Genomic DNA, 24,335 nt, shown 5'->3' with positions numbered 1-24,335 from the left:
AGAGAGGGAGAGAGGGAGAGAGAGAGAGAGAGCGTGTGTGTGTGTGTGTGTGTGTGTGTGTGTGTGTGAGAGAGAGAGAGAGGGAGAAAGGCGAGATCGGATGAGGGAGACAAGAGGCGTATTGAGATGAGAGCCGCATCCCTGAAGCTAGCATACAGTGGCTTTGTAGGAGAAAACGGCGCCACACACTCACTTCATATCTAATGCAGACGACGGTGTGTAATGCATGCAAGCCTCTCATCGCTCTTCTGCGTGTGAGGGTTTGTTGTATCGGAGGGAGTATTAGTCGCAGCGCCTGGCTCTGTGTGAAGCTAGGTGGGCCTCGGATCTCTTAGCGCGCTAAATAATTTCCCAGCTTATATTTCCATTTGTTTTAACTGGAAAATTTGCCAGAATTATTTGTGGTCATCCGGTCCAGCTGTTGTTCACTCAAGCTCTGGATTTTTTGCTTGCTTGCAGCCTTGTCCATCCTCGCACGTCGCCGATTTTATTTGCCAGGAAGCCGTGTCATTGGGTGAACTCCATTTGCTCTGCGCATCAGAGGTAAGTGAATGTGTAATGGGCTTGCGGCGCGGGGAGAACGGAAGGGTTAGCTGGGTAGGAAAGCGAAACTGCGAGTTGACGTACTTCAAAGATGGCTGCCAAAGGATGACAGGCACAAGATGTTATGATAATTGTGCTATATAGACAATATTCCTTGATAAACAGTGGCGTAAATAATAATATAAGACTGATCAAGGAAGGAACTCAGTAGTACCGTTTTCTTATACCTGTTTGAGGATTTCTTTTTGTATCCTTTACCAACCTGCTTGGGAAATAAAACCTTTACAAATCGACATTTAAAATTGTCTCTATTGCTAAATGCATATATATATATTCAAATCACATGCTACAGTGGTTGTCAGTATATCGCCGTTAAAAAAACGGTGATGTATGTTCTTTACTTCATTATTAATCAAAACGAATTGTATTTTTAAATGTTGGGAATACGTTAGCTATGATGGCTGCCAGTCTTCCAAACATTGTCATATTTCTTACTTGAAAACATCCCAATAGAATTGATAGGGGACTTCTTTATTAGCATCAAGTTGATCTCCCAAGAATCTATATCGTACGCATAAGCACACCCACACACACACACACCCACACACAATTTATAATATGTATATGTATATATATATGTATATATATATATATATACATGTATTATATATATATACATACTTATATATACATAGACACATATATATGAACGACGTGTATATATGAAAGTACATGCATACGTGAATGTGTATTCAGTTTTATTCATACAACACATTAATTTTTGCGAATGATGATCATTCTGACTGACATTATCTACCAAGTCATATTGCGTTTGACAGACACGTTATCAAAATGTCAAAGTGTCAAGGTGTGAGTGTTGAACTAGTACCACTGGGAAACTATACATTTTGTTCTTCATGCTCGTGTCAGTGTTTGACGCAATGCCATAACACATCCCACATCTCCAACAGAGGATTGTATTGTTGGCAGAGGGTTACTTTCTGGTCTGACGTAGACAATGCGTGGGCAGACAATGATTTGACTATCGATCACAGCTCTTCGAGGCACTGTTGATTGTGTGGTATTTCACATTGTATGCGAACCTGACCTTACCAGAGGCGACATGTACTGAGTTATATTACAGGAAGAAAGTAAACGAAGCGGAACGGCACTATATTTTTCCCCAAATACTTTCTGGGCAAACGTTTGAAGTAAGAGAACGCATCAAAGTATGAACCGAAGGGGGTACATTCTACTTAATTCTCTCTTCGAGCTTGTAAGAACTTTGACTATTTTTTTAAATCAGTTTATGCAAGGTTAGATGTAATTTGTGTGAACAATTGCACAAACAGAAAAAGAAAAATCTACCAACTGGTTTATCTCCATATTGTGTAAATGGGACTTTGGGAGAGAGACTAACAAAAGATGTGGTGGAAAACATAAAACGGCACTGTAAGAGTCAAAGAAACCAGAGTAAGAGAGAGATGGAGAGAGGTGGAGAGGAGACGAGAGATAGCAAAATTTCTGAAAGCACGTAGGATACTCGCGAAGACGTATTTTTTGTCCTTCAAATCTGGTAGGTTACGTGGACGTACGTACATGACTTCGGTGTGTCTCCAGGGCAGTTCGATCTGTTTGCTTTACTCAGGTTGCAGTACTTTTATCACTCAGAGTGTGTGGAGTGGGCAAAATCAGAACAGAAGGGAGGAAGGAAGCTAAACGTGGTTGGGGGAGCACTCTAATTTCTATTCCCCTCACGTCTCATGTCTCTAAAAGTATAGATGTACCACTTGTGTATTCATGAACGGCAGGAAAATGGCTTAGTCAGCATACTCTTGTTGATCAGGAGTATGAATTTGTGTGGATTGTGTATAGATGGGATCCAAGCTCTACAGAACCTGTAAAGCCATTGTCCACGTACTGTACTGAACCAACCGTCTTGAAATCAAACAGGGAGCAGTATCTATTTGTTAATACCTTACATATTCTTTGATTGCGATTCATCGTTACAAAGTAATACATGTATGAGCATAAAGCACTATAGGTGGAATCACCGTTCGTCTGGGCATGAGTTCTGGCAAAACATTTTTTTGGCAAACATAGTATAGTATAGGATATCAAGGTTACTGCAATACCCTTATCACCATTACACTCCTTCTACTTGCCCTCTGCTACTCATCAGATTCAGCAGAGCATAATTTGGAGTGCATGTTTTACATACAAGTAATTCAAGTTAATTCTTAACTTACCTTGTGCTTCACATATGAAATATATATATATATAAGTGACAATAGTGACTGCTGAATTGATTGGACCCAACTAGTTATGTATTAGACTTAATGATCAGCCGTTCGATGTGAGAGTAATATGGTGCGTTCGATAGAGATGTTGATTCGATTTGCCTGTTTATCATGTATGAAAAGTGAATCCATGGCTCTGTAGTCTATCACTAATTAAAATCCTTCATTTGGCGAGGCGGCACATGATTTTGGATGCATTTTGTCACTCAATGAGCGCTTTTCTCTATATTGGCGGCATGAGCCTTTCGATCCATTATGCTTCATTTATAATCTGGTATCGTTGCTTGCTAATTGAACGGCCATAATGAAAGAGGGGGTAAAAGCTGAATCCCCCTCACAGAACATAGCTCATGAAGGTTGAAATAATTTTCAATTCAGTTGATTTGATTAAAAGAGTCAAAATTGCTGAGGGGCACGGTACAAGTTTCGAGGAAGTAAAGCTGTCACTACATAAGTCAACTAATTTTCCTATATTCATGTATAATGCGTAATGGAGTTGCCTGAGTCAAACCTTGTTTTCAATAAATTGGGGAGTATAAGAATTTTATGAAGATTGCAAATGGGATATCTGTAAAACATGTTTCGTGCAAAGTGACAAATGTAAATATTTAGACTGTAGATTTCACAAATAGATAGGGGGGGGGGGCTATGCACCATTTTTTTTTATTGATGCCGAAAGATCAGCGCACAATGGATAAAAGAATATTAGTGAACTATAGGAAACATTGCATTGCTGTGTTTTAATCTCCTAGTAAAACATAATAGGAGATCGTGATTTTATGCAATAAGTGTAATGTACTTCCGGCTCTCCTCGACATCATGTGTGTGACGGTGTGTGTGTTGGGGGGAGGGGGATGCCGGGGTGGGGGGGGGGGGGGGCTCAGACTCATATAGGCAGTCATGTCATTGCACTTCTTTAGCAGTCCCTGACATAGCAAATGATTGGATGCGTTCAAACAGTGCATAATGACAGTAAAGGGCCTAAATATAGATATACTTTTGAACCATCACAATGCTTCAGAGGAAGAAATACTTGAAGGATCAAGCAGAAATTAATAAAAGCTTACCTTAACAGTCATTTATAACTCCAGGTATAACACTTTGTTTGTAAGTAAAGACTCATTACAAAATTGAGTAAAGAATTAACGATCTGCAATGACATACCCACACAGGCTTTTGAGAATATCTTACAAGTTGCGTGGTTTGTTTGCTATATTTTGGACGGAACAAACTTATGGTCATTGAAAACAATCAACATTTCCTATCACATAGAATGTTATTCAAGTACAATGTACATGATATTTGTGTCTGAGCTTTGTACCAATTTTTTACCTGTTAGTCTATTTGCGGTGGAAGGAAAAAGGAGACATGGTTTTCTCATGATCTGATTTTCTATCTTTAAGTGCAATCAGAAACCATTCACGCTACATGGAAAATCTCTTAACCTGTAGTATATCCCCCATCATGCTCCGTGAAAACAGCGAATGGCTCGCTTTCTTCTTCCATCTAGCTCTTCATCATGGTTTCCATGGCAACAGGCAGTAACCCAGATGGGTGCGCTATAGGGTGTCAGCGGCAACTGCCAGGCAGGCAGTCATTTCTGCTATGACAAAAGGCCCGAAGCGCTCAATGGAGCCACTAAAAAGATGAACTGCCATTGCTTGGTTGAAAGACAAAAATAAGGCGATTGCCCACAAGATTTTCCACTCTGATTTTTCTTACTCTAATTTAATATTTCTTTGCCTTGGCGACCCATTCTTCTCGTTTAGGTAATGATATGCCATTATAATCTCTTTGCTAACATTAATTGTGAAGAAGATAGTCTTTATGGCAAAAAATTCTCAGACTAACATTTAGAAACCAAACTTTGAAAAATATCTACTTGATTTTTTTACAAGACACGAAAGCAGCACACAATCTCTCCCGGAATCTTTTAATCAAACTCTGTTATACACTTTATAGTAATTATCAATTATTAACGTATATAATGATTAACATGAGCTCCCACGTAGAGACATTGTGTTAGCATAATGCATACTATACATGTAATAATAATACTGCTGCTTCGCATCGTCTGATTTGGTGTCAGTATTGTCTCGGGGAAATCATGTGGTTTTTTTTTTCATAAGCAACAACAACAACAACAACACTTTGTAATATCACGAACAGGGGCAGTTATGCCGTTAATTAGGAAATGATGAAAATATCCTGCTAACTCAATAAGTGAAATTGATAGAAGCCAGAGGCTGCTTAGTCTCATAGAACATCATCCTTCAACAATGAATGTGGCTGTTCTTGTAATATAAAAGAAACTGGTCTACCAAAAAGCCCATGAATATCATGGAGCCAAGCACAATTTTTTACTGCATTCAAGCATGCCAATGTGTTAATTAATGAGTAGCAACGGAGAGAATTATTATTCGACATAAAATCATGGATGAATAGAAACATAAAGAGAGAATAGAGGGGAGAGGGATAGAAGGGGGCACAGAAAATACATGAGCATAAAAGCAACATTCAAGACTGCAGATTAACTTTGGTTTCAAGGTTATAGTTGGTGGATTATATCATATTGAAGGTGTATTGAAGGTTTCAAGATTTGTGTTTTCATTGATCTTAATATCTTCGTGCGGCCACTTCTAAAAAAGAGATTCCATTCCTTTTCGACGTTTAGACTGTTTGAGTTGGTATAGTCTGAGCCAATTTACTCACAATTCCGCCAGACTTGAACTTAGAAGAGTTTTCTAAGGTCATTGTCCTGTTTTATGAATCACAGAGGCAATCGAGGAGAAATATGGTTGATAAAGCTCACGAGTATGTTTGCATACCAAGTATGGATCAGTCACAATGTGCCATTTTCGTAACAGTACGTCGCATTCCTTTTTGGCACGACTCTTGTTAGACGTGTCAACCATAGCAATTAGAGGGTGAGAAAGAAAAGGTTACATGTCATGCTGTTGATATTCACCTCCGTTTTAAGGAATGACCTGCACGAGAGACTTCCAGTGTTTGTTTATGTTTGTTTCTTTCGTTTCGTGTAGATTTCATTTACCACTTGGTGTAAGAATATTCCAATTCGAGTCACAAAATATGAATAAGCTTTGACTCTGGGTACTCAGGAGAACAGGGGAATCTGTGTTCTTGAAACGTACTCAAGTACTGAAAAACATGATTTTTATTTCAGTTGAATATTATTTGAACATAACAGCTTTAAACTATATCTGAAGGATTTTCACTTTAGTCATCGGTTGACATGCTTAACGTCGTTGTGATACCGGAAAATAAATGTATAAGAACTTTCAGACATTTAAGCATGTACTTTATTCTGTGTGAAAAAAAAAAAAACATGAGAAGGGAGAAACAAACAGTCAAACAAAAATCAAAGCGTTACATAAATTTAGATATTTGGGGAAGTATGTGAGTGCCGTAACTTGACGTCATTGAAAATGCAAACGTAGATGATATGCATAATTGGCATTTCATCGGATTTCATAAATGGAAATTACAGATTCACAGGCTCAGAAGCCTACTTCCCTGCGGCTTAAATACTTACTGAGATTTACTTTATAATGTCAAAGGTCATGTGTGTGTTATCTTTGGTAATAAATCTCTGACGACATTGATACTATGAATATATATTCATTGTGATCGTAAATGTTCCGATCTTTGCATATATGCATGCTTATCTATTTGTGTTGGGGTATTTTATGTCTTTTATGTGTGTGGAATACGTTCAGTGATGTATATAGCGAATTCTGTTTTCTAATGGCTCTGCGTCTGTGTGAATCGGGAGTATGTTACGAGTGGGAACCAATGGAGTGCTCACACCTTTCACGAACACGAGTGACGTAACAATCCTCTATAATCATCAACCCACGATATTCTTAGCCACATCAATTAAAAGGCAGGCCGCCTCGCCTGCCGCTGATTGTTCAATTAAGCAGACGCTTTCCCATTGGGTGCTTTATATTGATGCGTGCGCCAGGCGATCTTTTACCCCTGCAAATGACATATGCCCTTCTTCTTCTGCTACAAGTCAATCGATTGGGAATCTAGTATGCACGAACATGTCCGTCAATTGAGCTTCCGAACTCAGTTCTTCCGATCAAGCATGCACATAATTTTTTTTCTCAGTATGAGATTACATTAATACATTCCCAGGTCAGGAGGATGAAAATAAATTAGATCGCATGATGGCTGTATCAAATGTTTGGGGTTTGCGCCGGTCTTTATTATTATAGTCACAGGCTCACAGCCATGAATATTCCAATCAGATCATCATATATATCCTGTTGGTACCATGTAAATTGGTAAGCCTCATATTACTTTCAGTTTGACATTCTATCTACGGTGTGAAAAAAAAGAGAATATTCTGAAGAACTAACCATAAAAATAATCTTTAAAAGTCGTTCTCAAAATGCAAGGTGTACAGTTGGAAATAAAAGACCACACTGACACATCCGTTCAAGCTTCATCGACCAGCACTGTTTGGCAAATACAAATAGTTTGTCACATATATTTGTGACAGTATTCTCACATGTTTTCATCCATCAGATGCACATTTTTATTGGCGATGCCGATAGCAAACAACCATACAAGACGATGACAGCAATACTAAAGGTGCGCAGGGATAATGGTTTGTTTGTTTGCTGGTTTCATTTCATCTGAGAAGATGGCTGGGTAGCCCATAATTCAGCTGCAGCAGCTGGTCTTCCATTTGGATATCTTCCAGTTGGATATAAGACGGGACCACTTTTAAACGTCTCTTTGCGATGAATAGATGAAGCGAGATCTTTTACGTGCATGAGTTGTGACTCTCTCACATACGGGACCTCCATTTAATGTCCTGTCCGAGGGACAGAGTGTTTTGCCTCTTACTAGAGGGGACGGTATGATTACACACAACATTGCTCAGTGGGACTCGGGAATCGAACCGGTGTCCTTTGGATCGTGAGGCAGACGCGCTACCGACTGGGCTAACTCACCGTTGCTGGTTGGATGAACACTACAAGTCTGAAATTTAATCCGTTTCTTGCGTGTAGTTATAGTGTATCTATACATAAGGTAGCTCTGTCGGTGAAAATGAAGGTGCGAGGGTTCAGATCACGATATGAAGATACTATCGCATTAATAACTCTTGAGCTGGCATAGATTATTTGAGCGTCGACGTCTATTGCAAAAACGGACACCATGCTATTTTTTCTCTAAATCAAAACAAGAAATTAAAAAATATATATATTGTCGACACAAACCGATCTTGCGCTCTTACAAAGTTCTCTGAATTTTCAGCAAACATAAGCTACTGGTGACGAGTAGACTTTGTTAACTTTCTGTGTGTCCCATTGATTTCTTTTTCATACTCATGTGTGTGAAATTTGTACATATTTGACTCATTGGCGCCAAAAGGGTTAATACATGCAGCGGCCTTGATGAGAGAAGTGTGCCGGATGCCGCAACAGCTGCAGAGATTAACGCCACAGAAATTCAGTTGACGCCATCGAAAATTGGAGGAAAAAATGCAACGTTATACAACGGAAAATGTCCTTGTATGCATGAGGACAATATTGTAAAGGCGAAAAGAGATCACAAGAAAATGAAGAATGAACGACGTGCAAAAAGCATCCTTTTGGACTCACGTATTGCTGTTCCACTTCTCGTAACAGTACTGTTTTTGTTTAATGTCATGCTAACGATAATAGAATAATAATGTCCGATTGTTTTAGATTTACACAACAACGTACATTTCGGTAGCTGGTATACGTGACAAGAATGATCTTATGGTTTAGTAGTTCAGGAAACGGTATGGTTGCTTAAAGTAAGCCAGACATCAGTTTAAACATTGTTTTATTGCAAAACACAGAACCTGACATCTACCAAATTATCTGCAAAAGCTGAAGGCGGTGAACCTTGATTTATAACTTAATAAATTCAGCGAATGGTCAAAAATAAAAGGAACCGTTCACAATCAGTTGAAATCAAAACCATGGTTTAAAATTCATTATAATTGCAAAGCTGCTTGAATTTAGAATGAAGAAGTTACATGAAAAGCCAAATACTTTATGAACTCAAGGGGGAAAAAAGTCTATGACGACTGCTTCGGAAGCCGTCTACTCTGGTATCGACTTATGGGTAGGAAAAAAATCGATATTTCATCAAGGATTTCTTCAGTCGAGGACAGAAGGGGTGCAGAGGCACACCGCGGCATTGTGTTAAGGGTACAGAAAATCAGAGCAGTAATTTTGGCTTGAGATTACAAGGAATTATCTCATGTAAAACAGTGAAAATTACGACTAGTATACAGCGCATTGTTGAAGAGCGTATAATGTAAGCAAAAAGTGCATCTAGAGAGAGACGTCATAAAAAGAAAAGACGCAGTGTGGTAAAGGAAAAAAGGAGCAAGTAAAGAAAAAGAGGAGAAAATAAAGATCCAGATAATTTCAGAGACGAGAGATGCTCTCGCGCAAACATACACAAACAATAAAAATAATAACGAAAAATATATATCGTAAAAATAGTAATATAGAAATAGCAAAAGTAATAATAACAATAAAAAATGATACTAATAATGATGATAGATAGATAAAATAAAATGAAATAAATAATAATAATGAATAATGAATAATGATTAAGTCCTAAGCCTAGTGTAAAGTTCGCGGAATTAAAGTTCACTGATCATTATTATTTTTTTTTTGGGGGGGGGGATTAATTTTTTGGCTCCTGCGGTATTTATACGACTGTTTTTACACTTGATATCTATTTACTACACACCGACGCAGAACTTTCATATTTTGATTATATATATATATATATATATTTTAGTATATATATAAAACTATCAGGGATCTGATAACAGAAAAACAAAACAAAACAAAACAAAAACATGAATGACTCATGGAAAAAAGTAAAACAGAAAAAAAAAATCTTTAAGGGTTTATAACATGATTAGTTTTCATTCTAACCTACATTATTACTACCTTTAAAAAGCCAATAGCGGTTTGCAGAGAAATGGGTTCATCGAAATTGCTAATAAAAGCGCGCATGCAAACACATAAATTACATACATGTAATCAACATTTATATTCATGTTATATTGAGAAAAAGGAAGAAGGAAAGAGAGAGAGAGAGAGAGAGATGAAATGTACGTGCTTGTGATAACGGCCATAAAATATATGATTATAAAAACATTTTCTTCTTTTTTTTGTCTCATCTTCTCTTCCCATTCGCACTATCAGCATAATCGCTATTTGATGCAATCGTCAGAATATCGGTCTATAATCGTAAAAAGCACATACTCCCGGCTTCGAGAAAACATGGTCTGACCAGTTCAAGTTCAAGTTTAATTTTTCTCAATCTCCATTATAGTCAATAGCACATAGGATGATATGAATAAAAGGAAAGATATGTCAAAATACGTAATCAAATAGCAGAGTTACATTGTACTTTAAATGAAAATTAAAGGAGTGACACATTTTTTTTTTTTTAGTGCTTTATACTAGAAAATAATTTCGGGGATGGAGATGGAAGACTCACTAAAAAACAGAACTATACATTGTAGATTGTGGGTTTCACCAGTTAGAGAATGTACATACACACAAACACACACACACACACACACACACAATTGCTTGGTCACCTAATACAGCACATTTTACTTTATTAATTTATCAAACTAAACATACATATTCATAAATACATCATATTGTTTACCTTGTTAATGAAACTACATGTTTAACTATATAGTATAAGTCCAGCAGAGCTAAGACTAATAAACAAGATACTTAGTAATACAAGACAGGTACCTTAGCTGAGACCATGGACCTAATACACATGGACTATTCACGGCAGTCTTTCTTTGATGTAATGATCGTCACGGACATCAGCACATGATTACGTGCATCTTAATGAGTACATTCAGGTGTCTTGACAATAACGATTGTGTAATCATGTATCGTCACTAACGAAAGAATCGTTTCCCTCATTTCAGTTTTGTTTCGCTGATGTGCCTTTTTCAGACGGAAATGTCTTTGAATAAATACAGATGATGAGGAGCAGCAAACCTGAGATCATTACAAATTTTGTGTCAAAAGATGGGTAATTGCTGATTCGCACATTTTCGCACACGCATAAGACCTTGCCTAATGGCAAGATATATCTGTTCTCTACCACTACCGTCCCTTTTTGCTCTGGAATATGCTGGAGAAAAGTGAAATATTGAGATCACAAATGACAATCATTCTGCCAAAATGTTAGCTTTCTTTTAAAAACTGCCTGCTTCTCCCAAACGAAATTGTTTGAGGTAAGATTTCCTAACATACATCACAACTGCACATTCACTTTACTTGATTTTTGTGAGTTATTTTCTTCTGCGCATATAGTTTTAGATTTCTCAAATCTCCGTCTTGAATTAAGGGGTAATTTGTCAAAGGTCAAGGGTCAAAGATCAAGGTCAATTGGGTCCTCAAAATTTCACTATATCCCTCATATTTTTTGCAATGCTTGTAGGATTTTTCTTGAAACTTATATATACATGTATTACCTAATGGAGATTCTCTGGGAAATGTCCTGCCAAAAGGTCAAAGCTCTGATAAAGTGCTATATTTCACTTTTTCTTCCATATCTTGAATGTGAATCATCAAGGTATCATGAAACTTAGTACATATTTGTGCATGTTCTACCTGACAGTGATACCCTTGTTGATTATCGAAAAAAATTGAAGCCCTCACCTCTCAAGTGTTTCTGTTTCCTCTGATAAGCAGGAAAGGACATTGAATAAAGTGACATGGTATAGTCATCACCGTCATTGCATTTACTGTATGGGGTGCATGAAAGTTAGATTTAATGTACACATGTATAACCTCTGACATTCTTACCTTTTACATTTTTACCTGTGTATTTTTTTTTATTGTAGCCTCTGACATCTAATTCTTTAAACAAAATCAGTTAACATGATTATTTTTTGGAAAAAGCTTCAAGATCATATAGGTCATAATTATCTATACAGGTATTAGCTGGTATGTGGTTGAATATAGCATTCTTTGGACCACCAGGGAGTTACTTTATCCCAAGAGAAAACAATCACAACCAGGGAGAATATGATATTTAAGATCCTCGTAAACAGTATCATGTGACGATCTGTTGACAAATCACATCCTAGTAATTGTAAAGGCCATCTAATATAATCTTTTATGGCTATGAACATATCATTTCTGCTTTGATTTATTGTTGAAATCGACTGATTTTAAGTCAGAGACTAAGATTATTTGACTTAAAGTATAACATCTCCTATATTGTTCACATTACAATCTTTGCATAAGTTATTGCCTTATCAAAATGTTATTGTGTATAAATTTCCTAGCCTATGAATCCATGCCATAGCAGCTCATAGTATACTGAGGGAACTTTTTTTTTTTCAGAAACAGACTTTGTTTCTAACTCAAGCTTGTAAGTTCTTAATGCGTGCAGATACCTTTAATCCCCATAATCCACATAATTTACACAAGTTTATGATCAGTTTGATATAAAAAGCCCCTTATTCGCTTGGGTGCCTACAAAACACAATGAAAATCAGAATTCACACTTTCACTATGGTAGTGTTTTTTGTAACGATTTCTATCCATGACCTCAGTTGTGTACTGTTTGCAAGGGAAAAACAATCCTTTTGTAAGCAATATTGTTTCGATTTGCATCTGTGTCACTATCGATTGCTAGTTTTCCCACCCTGCAAAGCATTTATGCAATGAGGGAAATTGATAAATTGTTTCAAAGATCAATATGTTTCGAAAAGTTCACGTTTTGTATACTTATTAACGTAATTATTGCATGAGATATCTAAGTTAATCAAGTAATATGGAAACAACTTAAGCAACTGAAAAGTGTTGTTGTGAGAATATTGTCTTATTCTATTAGCTTTTTGGATATTAAGTTCAAAGCGATTTCAGACATTTTCACATAATTTGCTTTTTGTTTGTTCTGATTATCTATGTGTAGATTTTTATATGCATAGGTATGCAATTAACAGGTTGTTTTCACAGAGACAGTTTGTCTCTTTAGATGAATCGTTTGGTTTTGACCCAAGGAACATCCATCCCAGGTTCAAACCTTGTACTACAAGATCCAGTGCTTAATAGATTAGAAATTCTTTCAAAAATGCAGATTTTTGCACAATAACCTGAATAATTATGCAAATTTAATGTTTATTTACATAGGTATGAAATCAATTTTTGCAGGAATGTTTCCACTTACTCTATAGAATACTTCTACCAAATTAGGTATTTCTGCTGGATGCACATATATTTTTAGACAATTTTTATATGTATTTCTGCATAAATTATGCAAATTAAGGCTTATTTGCATAGATTCAGATTGTCTCTTTAGATGAAAATTTTTCATTTGCCCTAGGGAGCATCTGTGCCAAGTAGGACATTTGTACTAAAAAATGCAGCATTTACCCCCTTAGCAAGTCTACTAATAAGGAGAAAAGTTATAAAACCGGCTTTCCATGAGGGTAAAATTTCAAACAATTTCACAAAATACAGCTCAGATTTACACTTTTGCACATATTTTCGAACGGAATTGATGACTTTTGTTTTATATGCTTTATCATTAGGTGAAATTTCATTGCATTTGACTTATAAACGAGCAGCATATACCCGATATTATGTTAGCGTTAAAAATGAATCTTCAGATTGCTCAGAAAGATGGCGGCTTCAAGCATCGAACATCAAAGGCACAAACGCACCTGTGGAATTCTTTTGTCCATCCATAGAAAACTGACAGCTGATTGAATAATTATAGTCAGTTGTAACTTCATCTCTCGAACCTCCTTGCTGAGACCATGGACCTACTAACGAATGGACTTCCAACGAAACCTACCACTTTGAAGTACGAGATCGGCCGCCACCTGACTATGCGCATCTCAATGAGTACATACAGGTGTCTCAAAAATGATGATTGCATAATCTTGCATTGTCACTGACAAAAGAATTGTTTCCCTCTTTCCGGTCTTATTTGGCTGATGCACCTATTCAGACTAAAACGTCTTTGAATAATGTTTAACGCCAATGATGAGAAGCACCAAACATCAGAACATGACTGATCTCGTTTCATTGGATTAGAAATTACCGATTCGCTCGCTAGCGCTCACACATATGACCTTGCCAAACAAAAAGATAGACATATCCTCTTCCCTTACTATCTGTTTTTACTCTGGAAAAATGTGCGGAAAAGATGGAAAATGAGATAACAAATCATGATCATTTAGCTAAAAATTTAGCTATCTCTTCGAAAGTACCTGCATTCCGCTAATGAAAATGTATGAGCGGTGATATACCAATACATACCACAACTGCACATGCATTTCCCTTGATTTAAGACAGTTGCTATCTTCAGCGCATTTAGTTTATAGATTTTTCAAAGCTGCGTTGTGTTTTGCCCCAGCTTGTCGGCGGCGGAGTTCATAAGATCAAAGCAGGGAGGAATGCTCAACATGCTTCTGTGACACTTTTGACATAGACAGAGGGATGCATTAATTAAGGAAATGATGAATGTCCATGTGTAGTAGGTCTATGCTGAGACACACCTAATATACAAATAATACAAAATACACTATGCAACACAAATACACCATAAGATTATAAGATTATGACCAGCAGTCTGAATCGGGGGGGGGGGGGGGGTCTGTCTATCCACGGTTTACCAGAATAAAACAAACGAAATAAAATCTTGACACCCTGTGTGTTCCGCACCGGTGTGAAAATGTTCGTAGTAGTGGCGATACGCCGTAAATCATCAACTTTACATCAATATTCGTGAAATATTCATGACGCCATCTCTGCCGTGTCATAAATCATGCATGTGCTCTCCCAGTTGTGAAAATTAGATTGCTTCTTTGGAAATGCATAGATTTAGATGGCCTCTCCTCACACCTTAATGACCTTTTCTCTCTTCCCCTATATGCCACATTGCACAACTACTAGTTTATGTCGTACACGTTTCCATTTTCACTTTGCACGTTTTATATTCATACCTTATTTTCTCTCTGGTTTTACCTGGCTAACCATAATTTGATTTTCGTTAGTTGCTTCTTGATGAAAATGGAAGACTGTGGTCAAACTGACACTCGTCTGGAGAATAATTCGAATTTAGTTCGGAAGCATCAACATGCCCCATTCTTCTTCGCTGATGGATTACTATGAAAAGTGTACAGTTATTGATTGGTAGCCTCAATGGGCAAAAGCTTTATACCATTCCGGTTTTTGAGTCACGTCACTAATTTACGATTAACGGGAGGCAGCAGTTGTACGATCAATCAAAAATGATTTTGAATCCAATAATACGATGGTCTCCATGATAGAGGTTATAAAGATGTTATGTAATGCAAACCGACTTCTAAAACATCCGTCCATCTTATTTAGAATGCTGAGTGGGCTATTAGATAATATGATCCACAAAACAGATATTTGATTACAGCAGCTTACAATTGTAAAAGGAATTAAGGTAACGTGTGGGAGCAGTGATAATAAAACATGGGTAGAACTTATGTTTGGCATAGAGCACGTTCGTATCGCTAATGCATGGAACAAATATGTGGAATTTATACCGGTGGATTTCCGAAAATAATTCAAAATCATCAAATGCTGCTAGAGACACAGTATTTCCAATCAAAATCATGCTTGGAAATTCGAAACGAGCACACGTAAAAAAAAATAAAAAATAAAAAATTGGAGAGAGGAAAAATCGAGCGGACTCGCTGGCACGAAGTAATAAAACGTACACGCTGGAGGTACATAGACACTGGCGCGTTGGCATGACAACTAAACGTTCCAGGAAATTGCAATGTCAGATAACCAAGCTAATGAATCTATATTATTACGGGAGTCGAACGCATCCCAATTTCTAGCTGCCTTCATGTGTTCCCCAACTGTGTGTGCACTATCCTTTCACCCATTAAAATATGAACAACAGTTTCAGTATTATAAAAGACTTCCAGAGTCGAGTGAGATTTCATTGAATGAAGTGCATTATTCTTTCTCGTTGTACTTTTTGTTATTTGTTTTGTTTTGTTTTTGCTTGTTTTTGTGTTGTTGGTTTGTTTTGTTTTTTTTTTTTGGGGGGGGGGACATTGTGAATATAACATTACATAACACTTCGATACCATGTTGAAATTTTTACCCATTACTTCAAATAGAGTTTCTAAGAATCTCAAAGCATCTTTTGTTCATTTTCTTTTTTGTCAAAGGGCAAGGTATGAGAAAAGACACCTGTGAATTCACTTTGCTTTGAATTCATTTTGAGCTCTAAATCATAGCCCAAGACTCACCACGTATGTTACTTGCTTTGCTTATCTGAGTAAAAATTAGATTGTATTTTTTTTATATCAAACGGCCGGGTAGAACTGCGTGTAGCCATCCACAGGCTAGTAGTAATGCTGGAGCATCACTATCATGCGATCCGCTATAAGGCACGCCAAGCGATTGACCATTAGTGGCTGTTGTAGATTTTTCTGTATGTCTGTCACAATCTATGTCATCTTTGATGTTTGATATCGTGGTCTTAATCGCGGAGTAGTCGTGATAATCTTTACAGATGTTGAATTCAGTCGTAGCAATGGCATTGATCGAAGATAAGTTTTGAACCGTCGAAAACTTGTCTACGATCATGCGATTGCCACGACTGACCGCAAGATCTGATAAAATCTAAAAACATCACCACGACTACTCCACGATTAAGGCCACGATTTAAATCATGGCTAAAATCGATTATGACAGACATAAACAAAAATCCCACGATTAGCTACGAATGGTCAATCGTGGCCTGCGTAGCGGATCACACGACAGTGGGAACCCAGCGTAAAATGCATCTTTATCGTGACCAGTTCGTGGAGGGCAAACATCAGCGATGCGGGTGGCGCTATTACAGTAGAAGAGTTCGATATTGCAGTTTCTCGAGAGTACCCTTCGGTCCGTATGATAATGAATGCTTTTAATTGACATTGACCGTTTCACTCACTTCTTAATTGATGGCAGAGCTTCTCAAACAGGTCGGGTGGAGAGGGGGAAAAAAGTAAGTGGATACAGAGGTTGTGTTTGATGAACTCCCCAGGAGAGACCCATCGTCTGTGAAAGCGTGGCTGGTAATATGGGGGCGCCCGTCAAGGGAACGATTATTGTCTCGGGGAGTTTGAATCACACTGTTTGCATTCCGTTTTGCGGGAGACTCTCAACTGTCTCTGTCCCTCTTTTAATGATTGAAGACAAATCACGGAAAACATTTTGAGTGGGAGGCTGTAGGTAAGGTTAATACGAGAGAGAGAGGAGAGAGAGAGAGAGAGAGAGAGAGAGAGAGAGAGAGAGAGACCGGAGGGAGAATGTGCGGGTTTTGTTGTTGCTGTTGTTTGCTGTGTGCGTCTGTGTGTGTGTGTGTGTGTGTGTGCGCGTGTCTTATGTATAAAATAAAGCGCAGCCAGCGAAAGTGTATTGCAGAGCGAACCACTAAAATGTTATATGTAACGACATGATGCGTTTCAGCGCCTCTATTCCCACCCTCTATAGAAATAGTTCATTCAAGGCTGCTAGACTGAAAATGCTTTTATTTGAATTTTTTTAACTTTTGCTCTATTCTCTATATTTCATAGAGTATTCGTTATAATAAATCTATGAGTTACACTATGTCTGGTCTTCCATGTAAAAGATTGTGGTTGTTGTTGATTCTTACATGTCTAGTTTTATCTTTATTTACGCCCACAAATATAATACCGGTACTTGATGTTCTCTCTCTCCCCTTGGAAAACTGGGTGCAAAGATTGAAATCTCTTATGTTCAATAGAAAACACTGAGAATCTCCACAAGACGAACTCTAAGCTCTTTTTACTACATACTAGTTTTACGCTGGGCTAGGTCGGTGGGATTCCTGAAGGGGTTTTTCCGAGACTTGCGTTTTTGCTGGGTTCGCAGTTGCCGATGTAATTATTATACAGCTGATAATTGATAAACGTCCTGCCGTTATAGCGCCCTTTATATCTGGGTTAGGTATTAATGTAAATAGAAGCGATATTCGAGCGGAAATCTACTCGAAACCGTTTGAATATAATTATGGATAAATATTGGAGCGAAGCTTTAGGAAGCCTCAAGCACAGCAAAGGTAAGCAGGAAGACGACTCTTTGCTGTGATATGACCGTCTGAAGGATTAGACAGAAAGGATCTTCAGACTGTTCTGCAGACAGTCAAAGACAATTCAGTCATGACGTAGATGTGACTGAGGTTAGAGTCGATAGTTAATACAAATTATATTAAATTTTGTCGATCGGAAGTTCATCGGAAGTTTGTTTGAAATAAATCATGATCCCTATGAGCAGATATACTATATAGATTTTTTTTTAACTTTCTTTATTGTATATCTACATCTTTACCATGTTGACAGCTGCTGGGTAATATTACTACGAGTTACCCATTGTAGTTCTGTTACATGTCACTTTTGACTGGAATAGGGTGATAAATTTGGCAGACGCTCTCGGGTGAGAGAATCATACACTCGAGTCTTTTTCTCCCTATGGTTGCTCTCCTTTGGCCCCAATAAAAGCGGTAAAAGGAACTCCACGGTAGATCGAGGTGTTCGTAATGAACTTCATGATACTTTATATCATAATACATCTACGTATTATGCCATATCAAAATGAACAAAAAACAGCACCATCAAAAAAATACGAAACACGGTTACATGCTCGGATATGTCGTTTTCACCCAGAATATACCGCCATAAAAAGCATCCAATGAAAAAGAAGAAAAAAAATGATTCCGATCGTCACAACGAGGAAGTATTTGCGTATGAGCTCCCGCTTGGATTATTACTGTTCTTAGTGATGATTAAGAAATATGTTTCATATACTCTCTGTCACGCTTTAAACATTTAACATCATTCACAAGAGATGAAACGCTTCACGTCTTCATTCCGGATGTTAAAAAAAAAAAGAACAACAACAACAACCAATCTTCCTCAATAAAACTACATGTCATGTAAGGGCACAGCAGAGTGCAGTGGTTAGAAATATTCCCCATGGATGATGTAAACACATTCATTGTTCATATCGGTGTCTCTCCGCCATATTGCGGGTAAAGACGTGCCGGTCGGTAAGTGACGTGTCAGACGTCTATTCCCTATAGAAGGCCTTCTCGTGGGTAGAGAACATTTCAAATGATTAATGTCTGTATTCCTATTAAATTGATACACCCTTCAATTCATATTCCGGCCAGGCTCAATTCAGAGTGTAAACTCGTGGAGGACGGCGTAATTACGTGTTCCAAGCAAGTGGAAATTGGATTATAACTTTTTCATCCTTTCAGATGAATAGGTCGGGGGGGGGGGGGGGGGGAGCAAAAGACCAATGCCCGCTATAGCTTGAAATCACTAGTCGTATTATCTTTTGTTTATTTAATTAAATTCAAACATTGGACACTTCCTGAAATTCCTGAACAGAAGACAAAAGTTGAAGGTATGTATAGATATGATATATTAATTTACTGTGTGCGTTTGTTGGTGCGTGCGTGCAGATGCCAAAGTATTATGACTCATCGAATTTGATTTTAGTCATATCAACAATATTTGACTTACAATGGCATACAAACAATGAAGAAAATCAAGGGATGTGATGAAAACAACGACTTGTCTCTGAATTCCTTATATTATTGCATCGGCAGTCAGGAAATGAACGTTGCTGACTCTTACAATGCAGACAAAGACCCAAAGCACTGGGCAAGTACTCGTTGTCAGTAAATATCGTTACGTCTTCTAACCAGAAACTTTAGTCAGATATATCATTTACACAGACAATTAGACAACATGAAAACTAGGGGGAAAAAACCTTTTATTTGGAAAAGCAACTCAGTATCGAGAAAAGGATATCAGTAAATCAATACTGTGGCATTGCTGATGCGATGATAGGAACGTTCTGTAGAAAGCAACCCTACAATGACAGTATTCCATCTTTCATTTTACAGACGCCGGTCGCTCTTTTTTTTTTTAATTTGGAAAATGGTTAGCTGACTATCACGTGTAAAGCTCCTGTAAGGCAGTGACCACTCGAGTCAAGGACCCTTGGTTGTATGTGTTCCTCGAAGCCATTTCAAAGACAAAATGTCAGCTGTATTACCTTCTCTGCTTATTCAGACCACCAGAAAGCCAACAAACCCTCTGTTTGGCACAAAGGAGTTGAAGACCAAACATTGAAATATTCTATTCCTTTTGTTCCGTTTGGCTGCTTCAAAGATCAAAAGCACGGCGTATGAGAGAATGGTCGTTTTCCAGCTTTTGTGTAGAATCCTTGATTAACGGATGAAACATCCAGCAGAAAGAAGGAAATATTGCATGGTCTTTGTGCTGTTATTATCACGTGGGTGGTTGAGTAGTTGTGTGGTATGGTGAGAGATACCCTTGCTCGCCCCCTCAATCATCGAAATTCTTCAAAAAAAAATAATGAACAGACTCCAGGAATTGTTTAACTCCCATCTTTTATTTTATATATGTATATATGAATCCATCCATACATGTTCGTATGTTGTGTGTGTGTGTGTGTGTGTGTACGTGTGTGTGTGTGTGGGTCATCTGTTTTCAGTGGCATCGAGTTACCATGCAGTGATGTCGATTAGCCGCTTAGTACTCTAGTCTGGGCACCATTGATTTTGGCGCCTCGCTTGAGAATTTGCTATCTTCTTCTCATTGTACTTGATCGGCAAAACGTCTTTGGTGATGGCCGGTAGGAATAGGCGCACTCCAAAAATGGTTTTTCTTCTCCAAAAACATAGAATAATTGTCAAATCAGATTATATTCCATTAGAAAGTCAACGCGCTACATTGTTTTACTTTAAAGTGTATCCATCAAGGAAGCCAGAGATATAAACGTGGCTACTTCTTTTTTAAATCGTTGTTTTTAACCGTTCGTTCCTGGCGATCTGAACTTAATTTTGTGTCTGGTAGATTACATTTCAATTCAACTTATAATGTTCATGAGAATTTCTGTTCTGACATGTAAGAAATAGAGCTGCACTTGACCCATAAAAGTCATTGTATACAAACTTTTGAATCGATTAGCTTTGTTTGAAATATGAATTACAACATAATATTTGACAGCAGGCAAGTGGAAAATTTGGGATGCAAACCTAGTGTAGTGGATTTATTATACTACGAAGTGAGTGATTGACCTCCCCCTGTAATCAAAAGAAAATTCAAGAATGAAAATTTCGACTTAAACTGTCAAAATGTCTCATAAATTCGAAAAGAAATATTTGAAACCCCCTCTTCTATCTATACTGTATTCTATCGAAATTAATCAGGTCTTAAACACTCGAAATCTTGAGAATATTTTGAAATGCATTTGCAGCCATCATGAAACGAAATACTTTCTTCCTGAAATTGAAAAATCTTGCTCAGAATTTTCGATTAATTAATTGATTTTTGTTTTCTTTCGTATGAATTTGAATTCTCTTTACAGAAGATTACTTGATACAGACAACCCTTCCGAAAAATTTAAATACATTTTCAAAGTTATTTCTGCAACACCAAATTACATCGAACATAGGCCTTGTACTTCATCAAAAAATATAGAACTGCACATCTGAATAAAAAACAACATAAGTGTGTTCTCAAGTCCATTCCTGAAATGTCTAGTGACGTCACAGACGCAAAGTCTCGAGGCAACCCATCACCCAGCGAGATGTGACCATGACCAAATGAATACAGCTTCCACGCTTCATGCATAAAATTATCGTAAATATCATCGGCAAGTTCCCTCGAGTTGTGGTTTGCTTCGTAATTTCGTCAGACTTAACTCTGCTGCTGCTGTGGCAGCTTGAAGAGGCAAACATTCGGCAGAGTGACACAACACATGGTGTGACGTGAAATGACACGGTCATCACCTGCTCCAAACGATCGATCACAGTGACGTCAGGAATCGTACTCGGACTTGCAGTGTACTGTAGTACGCAAAGATTAATAATGTCTTTCGACAATGGAAACAATAGTATGAAGTTTAAACAAAGAAGCGACTCCACCACCTTGTAGAAATGGTTACAATTCATTATTCCGAAGGTTTGTCATTCAGAAGGATCGTAACTCCGAAGGTTGTTTAAACCGAAAATGAGACAAATTTCTCTTTTTCAAAGGTCCGTTAAAACGAGCGTACCTGTCGTCTACTATTCGCACATACGCGCGCGTATGCGAGCACATAATCAGTTGGGCCGCTGTGACGTAGCGACATAATATAGGCTCGTCAGCTCATTACTCACATAAATTGCACAAACAAGGCTAAATTTTGAGAAGAAATTACGGAGTGTATTATTTCGAAATTCTGTTTTTATTTACTTAAGATGACCTATTAGACTAGAAGAACAACATAGTTAAAACAATAAACGAAAATACCAGTACATTTTTTTTTCATATTTCCCTCAGTACATCCCTTAGTGGAAAAGCGAAAAGTGGACTCTGAAAGTCACAGAGTCGCTTTGTAACAAGATTGAACTCAATGTAGCTACGAGCACCGTCCCGTAAGTTCAACTGGAAAAGACGTAGCGAAATCATTAGGCCAGCGACGTGATACCTTCATCCAACTTCAATAATTTTAACACATTTGTGTGTGTGTGTGTGTGTGTGTGTGTGTGTGCTTTTTCTCGATCTTTATCTCTTTTTAAGCACATGGAGAGGCGGGGGCTCAGAGTCAAGAGTACTTTTGACATTTAATAGTGACACATGTACATAGGCCCTGAGGCAAATTATATATATATATATATATATATATATATATATACACAAATATATTGATAGATTTATAGACACATGATTTATATGCTTTAACATAGCCGATCACATAGATGTATGTGCAATTGGGTATGAATGTCTCAAAGAGAAGATGTCTTACAAGCCTGCTTCTTATGTAATAATCTCAATAGTTGATAGTATTCGAATATATTCGTATTCTCGAGTATACGAATTTGGTGAGAGAGAGGTTTACACATTTCTAAAAGGAACCCATGATCTATCATAATTATATCATAAATGAAATAGGATAACAGTGATTAATAATAATAATAGTGAGACTCTTAAAAAGCGCACATTTCCACCTAAAAAAGATACTCAAGGCGTTATAGAACAGAGTACATAAATTGTGTCACGTTAGAATAGTATCACAGAAAATAATAAGACAATAAACCAACAAACAATAGGCCTATATACGTACACATACTATACATACACACTGATACAGTTATACAATATTGTCAATTTAAATTGCAAATATACCTATCTCATCAACAAGTTATCCCCATAACTCCACTCCATCAATTCAACCAGCTCTCACAAATTGTACATAGTCATGTTATAATTCAGTTTCACCCCACTCCTGACACCAATGTTACAACGGGTTAAAAACATACTGAATTAAATAACAGCGGGTTGAATTGATTTACGTGTTAGCTTATTCACTGCAGGTCTCCAACTAATTAATCGGCCAATTAATCGGCCAACTTTTAGTTGGCCGATATACTTTTAGTATATACTTTTAGTATCTTATTTCTCCGTAATATACTTTTAGTTGGCCGCTACGTCTTTTACGACTTTTAGTCGGCCAACTAATTAATCGGCCAACTCTTAGTTGGCAATTAATCGGCCAACTTTTTAGTAAAGCTCAACACTGACTCTTTTCATTTAAAGTGGTCGCTTCTCGTCAGATTATCTTCAAAGAAAAATGCATTATTATACTGTTGAATAACTATATCCCTGCTATCCCTATGTATGTCAAGGTATAGAATTTTGCGGAAATATCTCCTTGTTTGTCTACCAAATTTCGGCCGCCAGTAAAGTAAAGTCATTAATATCAGTTGGGCATAATGTAACACGGCACATTAGGTAGCACAATAGCTTTTCTTGATGGATTCGCTGGCACCTTTGATGGAGTCAGATTTCTGTCGTTTCCTCTTTCCGTGTCGTTAAAAAGTGTCCCAGGTCGTTTGAACTGTTACGGCCAACGGGCAAATTAGGGTAGACGAACTCTCCCTCATGTATATATACAATGCATTGCAGGAGTGCTGGTGTGGAAATAGCCTCATTAAATAGATACCCTTGGTAGATGGATTTACGTGGTACAGATTTAATTCACTGTCCTTGAGTTCACCGATATTAGATTTTTAATCTTCGAAAGCATATCGCAATGGGAAGATGTCTAAACGTAGAAATAGAGATTTGATGGAAATTTTGTCAGCTGCTTATCGATAAACGCCGGCATACTTTATTCAATCATCAAAGACATGCAAGAATAATGCTGTTATGCAGTGCATCGGAACTATTCTGAAAATGTGCACAAAAATTATAGCTTCCAGTTATTACAATGCAGTGATATCTGTATTGAGCAATTGTACAAATTATTGTTCGCTCCAAAATGCGTCAGCCCTGCTATAAATGCTTTATGGAATTAGAATTAGTGCGCTGTAGCGTGGATTGAGTTCCGGTGA

The 24,335-nt window shown here is 37.5% G+C and overlaps 1 protein-coding gene across 1 annotated transcript in view; it reads left to right on the top strand.

Moving 5' to 3' along the window:
- The first annotated feature begins 287 nt into the window (after positions 1 to 287).
- The window catches only part of LOC139745641 (uncharacterized), a 52,203-nt gene continuing 28,155 nt past the window's right edge, over positions 288 to 24,335 (top strand). Inside the window, exon 1 of the mRNA XM_071656040.1 lies at positions 288 to 543. The gene's annotated coding sequence lies outside the window, so the exon portion shown is untranslated. The remainder of the gene's footprint in view (positions 544 to 24,335) is intronic.

Source organism: Diadema antillarum, unplaced genomic scaffold (genome assembly GCF_040938485.1).
Source record: "Diadema antillarum isolate AM-2024a unplaced genomic scaffold, OU_Dant_1.0 seq00001281_RagTag, whole genome shotgun sequence".
In the NCBI taxonomy this organism is placed as follows: Eukaryota; Metazoa; Echinodermata; class Echinoidea; order Diadematoida; family Diadematidae; genus Diadema; species Diadema antillarum.
Note: the sequence above shows the minus strand (reverse complement) of the source record. Positions and strands in the feature narration are given on the sequence as shown.